Source organism: Callithrix jacchus, chromosome 1 (genome assembly GCF_049354715.1).
Source record: "Callithrix jacchus isolate 240 chromosome 1, calJac240_pri, whole genome shotgun sequence".
In the NCBI taxonomy this organism is placed as follows: domain Eukaryota; kingdom Metazoa; phylum Chordata; class Mammalia; order Primates; family Cebidae; genus Callithrix; species Callithrix jacchus.
In genome coordinates this window covers 55,612,844-55,627,373 of record NC_133502.1, presented here as the reverse complement: position 1 = coordinate 55,627,373, position 14,530 = coordinate 55,612,844, and the positions used below count along the sequence as shown (strand labels likewise).

The following is a 14,530-nucleotide window of genomic DNA, read 5'->3' as shown; positions in this document are numbered from 1 at the left end:
TTATAAATAATTCTGTGGAAGTGAAATCCTGATTGCAAAACAATTAAAGGAGAAAGGGGGTAGTAAGAACAAAGAAAAAAACATAATTTGGGATTAAAGAGTTGATGGAAGAAATTTGAAGAACAACTGACATGAGAACAATAAAAAAATACTGTGTGCAGTAACCACTATTACAAAAATAAGCAGAGAATATCAGAGGAGCAATGAAGATGGCTACCTAAGTTAGCTAGGTCCCAAGAACAAAACCCAACTTAAAAACTATGCCTACAATCTTGAAGTGGAATGATGTTCACATATCTTAAGTTTTAAAAGCAGAAATGGTATGTAGGGCATTTTCTATTATACAGAAATGTTTTTGTTCACATACAAGAAATGTATGTACATATGTGTAGCTACACAAACACATTCTTAATTACCCTCCACCTAGTCAGCTAATTCAAGGCCTGCATTCTACTCTCTTATACATCCCCACACACTGCTCCCACCAGAACCAGTTGGGTTTCTCTCCAAATCCATTCTTGACAGTTGTACTTACTACTGTATATAATTAATATGATACAAACAGGTTACACGTAATTGGGAAAGAGGTACTTCTTCTATGAAAACTAAGCCTAACGCTTTGGAAAGCTAAAAATACGTTACTTTTTAAAAATTGCTGTAAAAGTAAATATGGGCACAACTAAATATTCAAGGGAAATCACAGTACCAAAAAGACTTTTTTTTTTTGAGACGAGTCTCATATTGTCACCCAGGCTGTAGTGCAGTGGCATGATCTCAGCTCACTGCAATCTCTGCCTCCTGGGTTCAAGCAATTCTCCTGGCTTAGCCTCCTGAGTAGCTGGGACTATAGGGGTGCGCCACCATGCCCAGCTAATTTTTATCTTTTTGTATTTGTAGTAGAGACGGGGTTTCACCATGTTGGCCAGGATGGTTTCAATCTCCTGACCTCATGATCCGCCCACCTTGGCCTCTCAAAGTGCTGGGATTACAGGTATGAGCCACAGCGCCCAACCAAGATATTTTTTTTTAAACAGATGAGTAGTTCTGTACTCATTGCTTTGCCAGAGCCCTTACGATCCTGTTTTACTTTAAAACACCAATACCAGGAAGACAATGCATTATGGGTATGTTTTATGCAATCAGCCTTTGCCCACTCCAAGAAAAGGTCTGCTCCACATGAAATATCTAGAGAATGAATGATTATGCTTTTAATTGAATTTAAAAAATGTTTGGGGTATATTTGAATCATTTATTTGATGATTACATGCTAACAAATGTTTTTAACCAACCAACCAACCAATGGTATTAGACAGGAAGACTTTCTCTGTAGACAGAGTCAGTCTCTCTCCCTCTGTCTCTCTCTCTTCCTCCACGTTAGTGTCTATTTAAGTGGATAATATTACATATTTTTCTTGATTTTCCTTTTGCATATTTACTTGTCATATAATAAACTTACATTTTGTATAATAAGAAAAATATTTTTAATTACCCAAAATAATAATCTTACATGAATGCCTAGGGAAACAGAAATCTAGGTGGTTTAAAATCAATATACAAAGCTTCTTCAAATGAGAAAAAAATACATTACTGCTCACATGTGACAAACTAACAAATTTCATACCTTAAACTTGGAAGGTCAGCTTTAATACCATATAATATCTAGATCCAATTTACATTCCTCTGTCAGAGTAATATATCACCAATGCTGAATATAATTATAGCTTATTTTAAGCTTTCATTTTCACCTACCTTTACCAAGGTGACTAAATACTTAAAATGAACAGTTCTAGGAGGGAGTACAAAGCAATTAGCATGCCCCGTGGGGCAAGACAAACATACACCGACATGCCATTCAATGGCCCATCCACCAAAATTACACTAAATTATAGAGCCAGGCTGGGAATTCAGGAACTATTATAAATAATGTTCAGACTGTAAAATCTACTAACCTTCAAAATACAACCACTAATATGTAGATTTTCTTGAAATATATTTCTTAAGAAAACTGTATATTTAAAAACAATCATTTATTCCCACTTTTTTATTAGATAACACAGTATTCCGCTAGTCTTTTTTTTTTTTTTTTTTTTTGAAACAGAATCTTGCTGTATTGTCCAGGCTGGAGTGCAGTGGTGTGATCTCATCTCACTGCAACCTCTGCCCCCCAGGTTCAAGCAATTCCTCTGACTCAGCCTCAAGAGCAGCTGAGACAACAGGCGTGTACCACCACGCCCGGCTAATTTTTGTATTTTAGTAGAGACAGGGTTTCACCATGTTGGCCAGGATGGTCTCGATCTCCTGACCTCGTGATCCACCCAACTCGCCCTCCCAAAGTGCTAGGATTACAGGTATGAGCCACTGTGCCTGGCCAGTATTCTGCTAGTCTTTTTCTGGCTATGACATACTGAAAGGCATAAAATATCCAAATAAAATGAAAATAAAACCAGGTTAACAGGAATCATGAAAAACAAAGCACAAGAAACAAGATTTCTTGACCTTTAGATGAAAAAATAGTAAAAGAACTATGGATTTAAAAACATATACACTAGTATGTGCTCTAATCAAAACTTAAGTCCACTATTAAAAGAAATATATTATAGAAGAGGAAATATCTTGCTTGGAATGTATTAAATATTAGTAAGTATGTTTCTTAGTCTCAGGTAAACATTATTAGTTCAGGAAAACACTAAATTATTCATTTTAAAATATAGACTAATTTGCCAACAATATATGGATAAAAGAAGTTATGATCATATTTCAGGCCTTTCATCACTTGTTTCCACCCTAAATATTTGTCATTACTTCTAGTCAGAGCAGTCCTAATTATTAAATCCATGATCTTCCCTTGATTCGATAAATTTCATTGCTACCTTTGTGTGGCAATGTACTCATAATGCTCCCCTCCACAGAACTGCCTTTGAAACAACTGAAACAATTTCATCTTTCAAGGCCAATTCACATTTCCTTCTTTTTTGAACTCTCACTGATTTGATTTCTCCATGCGCTCACCAAGATCCATTCACTTGACCTCAGATACCCCTCCAGGTAGTTCCCATTGCTCTTTCATCACATGCATCCTCGGCACCTCTTGCCATCCATTCACACAATCTCACTTCAGTCTGGCTTCTACCACCAAGACTGCAAAAAAAAAATCTATTTTCTCAAAGGACGCCAACAACCTTCCTCTTGCCAATTCCAACAATATCGTCTTGCCCCACCTCACAGCAGTGCGCTTTGCAGTTTGTCTCTCTCTTATTTTGAAAGACTCTTCCTGTAGGTCCAGAACCAGCATTTAGGGTTCTCCTCCCCACTGGCTACTCCTCAGTCTGTGTTTCTGGCTCCTATTCCCTTTCTGTATCATCTATTTCTGGACCCTTTCTGAACCCAGAATCCTTCAGAACTTGTTCTCACTACTCATCCATATCTTTAGCTTCCTTCTCCATACAGCCTGCTCACTATGGGATTCCATCCATTCTCAGGGCTTAAATATCTCCACTCCACATATGTAGGCTCCAGACTCACATATCTAGGGTCTTGCTTGATGTCTCAAATTGTGATACTCTTTTAAACATGTCAAATTTAACATGTTAAACAGAGTTATTTTGGGCCAGGCATGGTGGCCCATGCCTATAATACCAGCACTTGAGAGGTAGAGGCAGGCAGATCACAAGGTCAGGAGATCCAGAGCTGACCAACATGGTGAAAACCCATCTCTACTAAAGATACAGTCGTTTTTTTTTTTTTTTCTCCTCCTCTTAAACAGGTTTATTTTAGCAGCTCAATTTACTACATTCTGCATATTTATCTTTTAATGTGTTTATATTTCTGCCTGTTCTGCATAGATGGCATATTCATTAACTTTTATAGCTGACTTTTTCATTTGCTATTTGCTGCTACCTGGCTTGAAGAAAGACAGGAAGATTAAAAAAAAATTCATTCTGTGGAAACATGGAGCAGCACTTCAGCAGAACTTTACTTCGATGCAGACTTCAGTGTTAGGGTTTCTTCCTCTTTTTCAAATCCTAAACAGACGACAGACCTTCCCTTCAGATACTGAGCACAACACTTACGCAGTTCTTGGACGACAGCCTGACACTTTGATTCCACGTAGTTGTTGGCTTGTAAACATTTCTGTATCTCACAGGCTTGCTTCTGGCATGGATCCTTTGGTGGCATATGCAGAAAATGAATATAATGTTTCTTGGGCTAATTAACCCGCCTTGAGAACAGCGAGGCTAAAATTTCCAGGTCTCCCACCCTGGGCCACTCAAGCCAGGATCACGATACGAGCCCAGGGTGAGCCAAGGGGCATCCCGGGCCGAGGTCACTTAAACCTAAGTTATGAGCTGCGGGCCAGCAACCAGAAGTGGTCCAGGGTGAGTTGAACGAGAGTGGGGGGCTGTTGCAAATAAAACAAAACCTTAACTGTTTTGGGGAGTGACTTTCAAAACAGCATCCCCCTGGCTCAAGAGGCCAGCGTTTGCGGAGGTGTCATCTTTAAGGGCTGTCCCCCAAGCAGCAGGCAGCGCACGGGTCCCCTTGGCGGGCAGGCAAAATGGGTGCCGGCAGTCGTGAGGCACAGGCGCAGGCGCAGGTGCAGACTCCCGGGTGCCGCTCACAGAGTACACCCGCCTACAGCCCCACAGCACCACCTCCCTGCCATCCCCGTCAGCCGGCGGTCGGGTATGGTGGCCTGCGCCTGTATTTCCAGCTAATCTGGAGGCTGAGAGGCAGGAGAATCACTTGAACTCGGGAAGCGGAGGTTGCAGTGAGCCAATGGCACCACTGCACTCCAGCCTGGACGACAGAGTAAGACTCTGTTCCAAGGAAAAAAAAAATGGGGGGGATTTTTTTATTTTCTTCTCCAAAATTCACGGAACCAGTAACAATCTCCTCCACCGCAGTTAACAGCACTACTATCTGCCTATTTGCTCAAGTAAAAAAAAAAAAAGTTATTCTCGATTCCTCCTTTCCATTCACATCCCACATCCAATCCATCAGTTTCCACCTCCAATTTAACTGCAAGATTTACCCACCCCCTGGCCCACCACTGCTACAATCCTTACCCAAGCCACTCTCCTAGTTCATGTGACTACTGCCAGAGCCTCCTACCTCACACCTCCTAGTCCACTCTCTCCTCCCTTCAATCCATTCTCCCTGATCTGGTTTGGCTCTGTGTCCCCACCCAAATCTCACCTCAAATTGTAATCCCCATAATCCCCACGAGTCAATGGCAGGACCAGGTGGAGGTAATGGAATCATGGGGCAGTTTCCCCCATTCTATTCTCTTGAGAGTACTGCTCATCATCTTACAAGATCTGATGGTTTTATAAGGGAAATCTCGCATTTGCCCTGCTTTCACTCACTCTCTCCTGTCACCCTGTGAAGAAGGTACCTACTTCTCCTTCACCTTCTGCCATGATTGTAAGGTTCCTGAGGCCTCCCTAGGAAAGCAAGAAATGTAAGTCAATTAAACCTCTTTCCTTTATAAATTACCCAGTCTCAGGGAGTTCTTTATAGCAGCCTGAGAATACACTAATACACTCCCTGTAGCAGTTAAAGTGATCCTTTTAGAAAGTTAAGCCAGAATAGCTCATCCTGCTTGAAATTCTTCAACAGACTTCCACTTACATAGAATGAAAATCCAGCATCCCTGTTGTGATCTTTACAGCCATAACCTCCCTCATGGCCTGGCCACTGCCCATCTTCTCTGACAGCCTTTTGGATTCCACCATCCTCTCTCCATCCTTCTGTCACACACTTTCTCCACCTCATGTTCAGTACTACTGCACTCTTCTCTAAACCAGTTCCTTATCCTTTTGGTGTCGAACTCCACCATCTCAGAAAGACTTTCTATAATCAAAAAACCTCTCCGTTAATCACTCTCAGCCCCCATTTTTTATTTAATGAACTGATTATACCTTATGTTTTACTTATTTGTGCTCTAGGTTTCTCTCTCCTATATGCTTCTCATTTACTGTGGTACCTAGCATAGCCCTTGGAATACCTGTGGCATGTATAGATTAGAAAATCCTGTGCTATACTTTAGTGGCATGTTATCCATGTCACATACCTAGGAACTTAACTAAGAGTTTTATTCTTTCACATGTTAGATGCTTCTCTTTAAAAGGAATCTAGGCAATATAAGAAAAGAAATCCTTGAACCTAGTCTAGTATTGCAAACAGACAATGCATGAAAACACTAGAAATACCTGATTTCCTATCTTGCAAAATGAGCAGTACAGGCTCATGCATTTTACTTTATTTCAAGCATTAATCTCCCTATTCTCTTTTTACTATTCAAATCCATTTAACATGTACTCTGATCTTCTCTCCTGAGTCCCATATTAAGGCTTCACAATGACACAACACTTTGTCCCCCTCCTGAGAAATTCATAGCATGGTGGAGAGAGCAGCCACACGTATAGACTCAAGAGTACAAGGACTCAAAACAAGTGCTCTAGAAATATGTTTTTCTGGTTTCTAAAGCTGTGGTGTCCAATAGGGTAGCCTCTAGACACATGTGGCTATTTAAATTTAAATTAATTAAAATTTAATTCCTAATCACACTAGCAACATTTCAAGTGCTCAACAGCCACATGTGGTAAGCGGCTTCTGTAATGAACAAGACAGACATAGACCATTTTTGTCATTGTAGAAAGTTCTATCAGACTTCTGTTCAAATGGGCTAAACTTCTACTTAGCCCTGCAGAGGCACTCCAGGTGACATCAGTGACTCTAACCTTGTTTTGGGTGTTTCTTACATATTATTGTATTAGGCCATTCCTGCATTGCTATAAAGAAATACCTGAGGCTTGGTAATTTATAAAGAAAAGAGTTTTACTTGACTCATAGTTCTGCAGGTTGTACAGGAGGTATGTACCATACCTACTCCACTTCTGGGAAGGCCTTAAGAAGCTTCTAATCATGGCAGAAGGTAAAGGGGTAGCAGGCATGTCACACAGCCAGAGCCAAAGTGTATGTGTTGGCCAGGGTGGGGGTAGGGGGAGGCACAGTTTTAAATGATGAGATCTTACAAGAACTCTATCACAAAGACAGCACCAAGCCATAAGGAATCAGACCCATGATCCAAACACCTCCCACCAGGTCCCACATCCAGCACTAGAGATTACAATTCAACATGAGATTTGGGTGGGGGCAAACATCCGATCTTTATCAGTCTGCCCTTAGCCCCTCCCAAATATCATATCCTTTTAAAATTACAAAATGCAATCATGCCTTTCTAATAGTTTCCCAAAGTCTTAATTCATTCCAGCATTAACTCAAAAGTCTAAAGTGCAAAGTCTCATTTGAGACAAGGCAAGTCCCTTCTACCTATAAGCCTGTAAAATCAAAAACAAGTCATTTACTTACAAGATATAATGGGGGTACAGCTGTTAGGTAAATGTTCACATTCCAAGTGGGAGAAATTAGCCCAAACCAAGGGGCTATAGGTCCCAAGCAAGTTTGAAATCCAATCTTAAAGCTCCAAAATAATCTTCCTGACTCCATGTCCCACATCCAAGGTACAAGTGGTGGGCTCCCAATCGCTTAGGAAGCTCTGCCCCTGTGGCTTTGCAGAGTGTACCACCCACAGCTGCTCTCAGGTGCTGGAATTGAGTGTCTGTGGCTTTTCCAGGTGCAAAATGCAAGCTGCTGGTGTATCTACCATCCTTGAATCTGAAGAAAAGTGACCCCCTTCTCACAACTCCACTAGGTAGTGCCCCACTGGGGACTCTGTGTAAAAGGTCCAACTCCACATTTTTCCTTGGCACTACCTTAGCAGAGGCTCTGTGTAAGGATTCTGCCAGCCCCTGCAGCGGTCTTCTACCCAGACAGCCAGGTTTTTCTGTAAATACTCTAAAATCTAGGCGGAGGCTACCAAACCTCAATTCTTGCACTCTGTGCAGCCACTGGCTTAGCACCACATCAAAGTCTCCAAGACTTACAGTTTGCACTCTCTGGAGCTGTGGCCCGAGCCGTACTTGGGCCCCTTTGGGCTGAGGCTGATGCCAGAGTGGCAGGGAAGTAGGGAGCAGTGTCTCAAGGCTGCACAGAGCATCAGGCTCCTGGGCCTGGCCCTCAAAACTATTCTTCCCTCCTAGGCCTCTGATGAGAAGGGCTGCCAAAGGTCTCTGAATGCCTTCATGGTTTTTCCCTCATTGTCTTAGACATTAACTCTTGACTCATTTTTAGTTATGCAAATTTATCTAGCAAGTGGTTGTTCCACAGCCTGCTAGAGTTCCTCTCTGAAAGAAATTTCTTCTACGCCACATGGTCAGTCTGCAAATTTTCCAAACTTTTATGCTCTTCTTCCTGTTTAAATGTAAATTTCTTTGCTCTGGCATTGGAGCATAGGCAATTACAAGAAGCCAGGGCACATCTTGAATGTTTTGCTGCTTAGAAGTTTATTCCACTTTGGTCAAGCACAGTGGCTCACGCCTGTAATCCCAACACTTTGGGAGGCCAGGGCGGACAGATCACAAGGTCAAGAGCTCGAGACCAGCCTGGCCAACATGGTGAAACCGCTTCTCTATTAAAAATACAAAAAATTGGCTAGGCGTGGTGGCAGGCGCCTGTAATCCCAGCTACTCGGGAGGCTGAGACAGGAGAATTGCTTGAACCAGGGAGGTGGAGGTTGCAGTGAGCTGAGGCTACACCACAGCATTCCAGCCTGGAGAACAGAGTGAGACTCCGTTGTTTGTTTGTTTTTTGGGGGAAAAAAAGGAATTTCTTACATCCAATACCCTAAATCACTCTGAAGTTCAACTTTCCACAAATCCCTAGGGTAGGAGCAAAATGTAGCCAAATTCTTTGCTAAGGCGTAACAGGCATGACCTTTGCTCTGGTTCCCAGTAAGTTCCTCATTTGTATCTGAGAACATCTCAGCATGGATTTCACTTTCAATATTACTATCAGCATTTTGGTCACAATCATTTAACCAGTCTGTGGGAAGTTTCAAACTTTCCCTTACATCCTGTATTCTTCTGAGTTCTCCAAGTTCTTCTAACCTCTGCCCGTCACCCACTTCCAAAGTTCCTTCCACATTTTCAAGTATTTTTACAGCAGTGCCCCACTCTTTGTTACCAATTTTCTGAATTAAGCAATTCTTGCATTTCTATAAAGAAATATCTGCATCTCAGTAATTTCTAATGAAAAGAGGTTTAATTGGCTCATGGTTCTGCAGGCTGTACAGGAAGCATGACACCACCATCTGCTTGACTTCTGGGTTGGCCTTAGGAAGTTTCTGAGCATGATGGAAGGTGAATCAGGAACAGGCATCTCACATGGTGAGACCGGGAGCAAGAGAGTGTGGGCAGAGGTGACATACACTTTTAAATGACCAGGTATCATGAGAATTCACTCACTATTGCTAATACAGCACCAAGCTCATAGGGATCTACTCCCATGATCCCAGGAGGCCCCACCCTTAGCACTGGGGATTACAGTTCACCAGGAGATCTGGCCAAAAACAAATATCCAAACTATATCAATTATTAAGAAATTTAATATATAATAGAGGCTGAAATAAACTGTACCTGTTCATTTCAGATCTATACTGCCCGTCTAATAAACGAATTAGAAATCTATCACCAATGTAGTTGATAAAATTGAGTTTTACAAAGTTTTCTGAATCATAAAAATTAAAACTTCCTTCTATTGTCAATGTGATCCCTTCCTTTCTATTAAGGCCTTTCTTTATGTGTAGATATGTAAGGGAATACCAAGATAAACATCATCATTATAAAAATCTTTTACTTAACTGACTTAGCAATACTCTAAGACATAATAACAAGCCTAGAAAATTAATCTAAGGAATAAACTATGCTGATTCTTTGTATGTAAAATACTAATCACTAGAGGCTTCAGTGTCTGCAGTTCAATAATTTCTCTCATTTAATATCTCTGAACAGAAAGCAAAGAAACCAAGATATCCAGTTAATAACTTCATACTGATCGCTGTATAGCCATAAACACATAAGGTTTACATTCTCAGAAAACAAGCAGTAACATTTAAAAAAAAAAAAAAAAAGCAAGTTTCTTTTATTTCACCTTTATATCCATAAGAAACTGTAAAGTTTAATCGTATTTGTTTCCAAATTGTTTTGGCTTAACACTCTACCTTTTGTTGTTGTCTTTTAAACAGTAAACTGATAGTTTCAAATAATTAGGTTTATTTTGTTTCATTTTGCTTTGTTTTGTCTTAAGAGGCAGGGACTCACTATGTTGCCCATGTTAGAGTATAGTGGCTATTCACAACCACAATTCCACGGCTGTACAGCATGGGAGTTTAACCTACTCCATTTCTGACCTGGGCCAGTTCACCCCTCATTGTGCAATCTGGTGGTCCCCTGCTGTCAGGAGGTCACCATATTGATGCTGAACTTCGTGTGGATACCTGACTGGCATAGTGAACAACATCCCAGAATTCCTGGACTCAAGAGATCCTCCTGCCTCAGCCTCCCATGTTACTGGGACTACAGGCATGTGCCACCATGCCCTGCTAAAATAACTAGGTTTTAATTACATTTCCTTTGAGTTATACTTAAATATCAGTAACATAGGGTCCAAATCTATTTTTAATAGAGTACCTGCATATACCTACTCTAGAAATATATGAGCTCTTGTAGCTATATGAAACTACATTAAAAATGAAGATTTTGGATTCTGTGTCACATTGTGATTGACTTTACATGTTAAAGAATTTTTTTTAAAAAATATAATCTTGGCCATTCAAACAAATTTATATTTTAAATAAACTGGGAGACATATATGGCATATGATATATATATGATATATATATATGGCATATGATATATATATATGAGACATATATGGCATAAGATATATGGCATATGATATCATATATAAATATTTGGTTTATATTTATATTTTAAGTAAACTGGGAGACATATATGGCATATGATATACGGCCCTGCTATATCATATGCCATATATGTCTCCCAGTTTACTTAAAATATAAACCAAATATTTATACATTTTGCTACATATATATTATATGGCATATATATACCATATTATATATATATCATATGCAATATATATGTTCATGGCATATATAGATATACATACAACCTCAAAAAATAGATTTGGAGCACTTTATGATTACAGGTCTTCTCGGGTCAACTATAAATTGAGCTGAGCAACTATTTACCATCTACAGAAAATACACATTTGTCTGTAAAAGCAAATTAATAAATTTTCAATGTGCTCTTTGTTTACTGTTAACCCTGTATTCAAAGTCAAAATATTTATATATTTTACTGCATCTATAAACCAAAACAAAGCTATAGAATGAATGACAATATACAAAAGAAGCAGCCTCCTACCCCTAGGAAATAATCAGTCTTCTAGAGAGTCTCTTAGAGAAATGGTGCTGGGTTTGGAAGGACTGTGAAAGCATGAGAATGTAGTGGCTTGTCCTTTGAAAATATAAACTTAGTACTTATTTGAAAACATTAATAGTTACTTTCTTCCAGGACATTTTTTTTCATTAATATTTCATCAATTTGACATGCTTTTAGAAAGGACAGTCACATGACCTAAAATTGGAAGATATTTTCAACCAGTATTTATTTAATAAGCAGTGTTACTTTTCATAAGCATTACAAATTCTGAGTGGCAATTAAGAAATAATAGAAGACATATTTGAAGATACATGGCAATGTCAAAGAGGTAAAAAAGAATATTAATAGACAACCTAATACTTTTTGACTTCTTATTGGAAAGTAATCTTGAAAAAATGCCTTTAAGAGGTATAAGTAGGCACATTTCTCTAGCAAAAAACTCTTTAAAAAATGCATCTCACTAATATTTTTAATTTACCAAAAGAGATGTTTCTATGACTTCTATGATGCACCACATTGCTGATTCCTTCATCCCTGCTACAGGCAGTTACAATGACTTCCAGGGACCATAACTATAGCACTTGCTGTCAGACAGATTTCACTCTCCTTTTCTATTCCTTAATACCTGGTACAAAGCCCACTCACTCCCTTAGCCTCATCCTGCAAGGACAGCACTCCCTGCTGAAGGCAACCTTCCTTAGATCACTCTTTTATTCCCTTGGAACTCTCTTGAGATGAATGATCAATCATCCTTGTAAATTTTTAAAAATAATTTTCAATCTGTCAGAGTTTATCTTTTCTATATAGTCTCACCATCTGGAATATAACATTGAGAATGTAATAATCATGCAGTTAATATATCAAAGAAGATATGCAGAACTAAGTCCCCTTAGGCAGTACTGTCTAATAGAATTGTTTACAATGACAGAAATGGCCTGTATGTATTGTCCAATATGGTAGCCACTAACTACATGTGACTCTCAAGCAATTAATACATTTTGGGGTTTCTTTCCATCATTTTTAGTTAATTAAATTTAATAGCCACACAGAGCTGGTGGCTATCATATTGAACAACAGGAAAGAAAACAGAGAGCTGCCTGCATTACCTACCTCCATGGTGTCAATATTAAAGTGAAAGGAAGAAAAGAGAGAGAAAGAAAAACAAAGGAAAGGAAAAAGAGGAAAGAAATACACCCCGGAAAACCCTTACTCCTCCTGCCCATTTCAGAAATTATCACTACTAGTATCAACAGGAAGCTGAATACATCGTTAATTCTCAAACTCTATTATATATTGTTAATTCTCAAACTCAGGTGAATTTTTAATAAGTTTTTATATCTTATTAATCTAAATTCTAAACATGTCATGCAAATCTAAAAATATATATCCAGAATGTAGTAGAGAGAGACAAATAAATAGAAAGTATTAATGATAGGATAGGAAAAAAATAGAGTACAGAGCAAGAAGGTCTAACATATATATAATTAGAAGGGAAACTGTAATACTTGACAAAACAATGGCAAAATTTTCACAGAATTTAAGAAAGATACAAATCATATTCAAAAAGCTAAAAAAAAAATCCCTATCAGAATAAAAAAGAAAGAAATCCCACCTAACACATCAAAGAAACTTTAAAACACCAAAAACAAAGAAAACATCATAGAACCACACAAAGAGAAAAGCCAGATTACCTAGAAAGGCATGAGTTCTACTAAATGCCAAGTTATCAAAAAATAGCGATGAAAGCCAGAAGAGAAAATAATATCTTCAGTGTGCTAAACAAAGATATCTAAAACCCTCAACTGCATCTCAACTGCATGCCTAGGAAAGCTATACTTCCAAAGCAAAGGCAAATACATATTTTGATATCCTTCCGAAGCAAAGGCGAAATATCACAACAACAACAAAAAAATTGTGGGTCAACTTGATTAAATATAACATTGAAAAAAGAGACTTTCAAACAGAAAATTTTGCCATCACACTTTCACTAAGGGACCTTAATAATATACTTGAAGCAAACGTAAAATAATAAAGGGGGGGGAAACAAAAATCAAAAAGAATGATGTGCGTAAAAACCTACATACATATACACATATTTTGTAATACGACTCAATAATAGTAAAATCTAACTTATTAAAAAGAAAACAAATACACCGAAATATCACTCAAAACTAGCATACAAGTGAAGCAAGACATTTAAAAATTATTTGGTTCAAGAGAATAGATATTGCTTACTTTGGTACCTTTTAAGTACATGCAAGTTAAATTTTTTTTTAAAGTATGTTCATGTTAAATTTCTTTTCTAAGATTAGAAGATGATGATTTATCTTCCAAATTAGTAAATGAGGAAAAATAAAATAAGGAATTGAATATCAATCCAAAAGAAATTAAGGAAAATAAAGAGGAAGGACGAATATAGAAAAGGAAGAAGCAGAAAGAAAAGATGAGGAGGAGCAGTTTAGTTTGGAAGATAAACCTGGAAAAAGTAGCATAAATTAAAAATTCAAAATGAAACATCAGATACAAATTCCAAAATATTTTCACAATTGATACAAAAAGTTAAAATTACCAGGTAAAGACAAAGAGTATCAGACAGGACTTAAAAAGTTGTTTGTACGCTATCTGTAATGGATAATTCTAAATTATAAGTTATGAAAATGATTAGTTGAAAAAAATGTGAACAGTTGCACACCTCAAGATGGATACATCTAGCCATCTTGAAACAATATTGAGAGGAAATACAAGTCTCAGAAGAATGCATAAAAGATGATCTGTTAACATACAGTTAAAAAGCATATAAAATCAAACCATATGTTAATTAGGAATACGCATATGCTAAAACTATAATGGGAAGGAATGATAAACCCAAATTTCAGGACAGTGGTTACCACAGTATAGTGGGGGGAAGGGGTGCTTAGGAATGAATCAGAGTAAAGGATTAAGAAGGGATGAAAGGAAGCTTCAAGCTATAGGCAATATTATATATCTCAGCCTTATAAGTAGGCAAGAAAATGTATGTTTTACTGTTATGACAAATTGTCTTTTGAAAATATTTAATATTTTATATAAAAATTTAAAGTAAGTCAAAGTATTTGCAACTTCACATTTCTGATCTTGAAAGACTTCCTCAGATCATGTTGATAAAAATGAGTACACTGATC

At 38.1% G+C, this 14,530-nt stretch overlaps 1 protein-coding gene, 1 long non-coding RNA gene and 1 pseudogene across 5 annotated transcripts in view; 1 reads left to right on the top strand and 2 right to left on the bottom strand.

Moving 5' to 3' along the window:
- DIAPH3 (diaphanous related formin 3) overlaps window positions 1–14,530 on the bottom strand; it is a 506,459-nt gene that overhangs the window by 354,580 nt on the left and 137,349 nt on the right. The gene's annotated exons all lie outside the window — the stretch shown is intronic.
- Window positions 1–14,530, top strand: part of LOC144579019 (uncharacterized) — a 64,961-nt gene that overhangs the window by 12,696 nt on the left and 37,735 nt on the right. The gene's annotated exons all lie outside the window — the stretch shown is intronic.
- On the bottom strand, window positions 2,626–5,000 carry LOC108591172 (cx9C motif-containing protein 4 pseudogene; annotated as a pseudogene).